Source organism: Oratosquilla oratoria, chromosome 4, assembly GCF_046742065.1.
Source record: "Oratosquilla oratoria isolate Oo_2021 chromosome 4, ASM4674206v1, whole genome shotgun sequence".
NCBI lineage: Eukaryota > Metazoa > Arthropoda > Malacostraca > Stomatopoda > Squillidae > Oratosquilla > Oratosquilla oratoria.
Window position 1 is genome coordinate 59846155 of NC_134780.1, and position 1128 is coordinate 59847282.

Genomic DNA, 1128 nt, shown 5'->3' on the forward strand with positions numbered 1-1128 from the left:
GCTTAAATTCTAGCCAAACCCCAATCGTCCGCCCTTGGTAACGTCAGTTGCACGCACCTCCAAAATTCCACAGAATTAATCGAGAAAATCAACAGCATAGACTTTTCACAGAAAAGATTAATCAGTTACGATGTAACATTGCTATTCACTAATGTCTCCATAACAAGTGCCATCAACGCTATCATTGAAGCACTACAAACAATCGACGAGAGTAGCCTAACGATCTGCAAAAGAGACTACATGCAGCTCATAGAAAAGTGAATGGGATTTGGTTCTTACAGATTTGGCAAACAGGAATACCACCATTTAGAAAGTCTTCCCATTGGAGAGGGATCATTTTTTGAAAATCCTTCCTAGGGGTGCACATTGGTTAAGGTATGTAGACTGCTTATTCATTATCCCTACAGAGACTGTTGCTGAGGAGATTTTGTCCAAATTAAATTAAATAACTACTAATATTCAGTTCACTAGGGAGATTGAGACCCTTGATCGCCTGCCTTTTATTGACACGGAGATTATTAGCCAATATAACAAAGTACATTTTACAGTTTACAGGAAGCCTACCAACTAAGACGACTTATTTCATTTTTACAGTGCACATGATGAACAAACTAAAATAGAGGTGGTAATCGGTTTTTTCCTCAGAGCTCTAAGGATCTGCAGCAAGGAGTTCCTCGAGGAAGAAATTCGCGCGTCACAAACACCTTCAAATCACTGGGCTATCCAGAGGGGTTACTATCCACCTCCTTACGAAACGTACGAAACATCAGGCAACGGAGAGAACCAGTAAACAGGCAGTACAAACAATACCTAGTCGTACCGGACTCGAAATTCTCACGTGCATAGGGGAAAGCTGTACGCCCACTAGGACTGAAAATAGTGAATGACACGGGAAGGAGAATCAAACAACTAATAACACCAACGTCAAAAATGACAAACGACCTCAGCGTCATATACAAAATCACAAGTGGCAACTGTGATAAGTCCTACCATGGTGAGAGCTACAGGGGTCTACAAGCCAGGGTAAGAGAGCACAAGGCGGACCTAAGGTACCACCGCCTCTCAAACGCGATAGTGGGCCACGTGGAACAAGAAGGACATCTTCTCGACTGGCAACAGCCAGAGGTA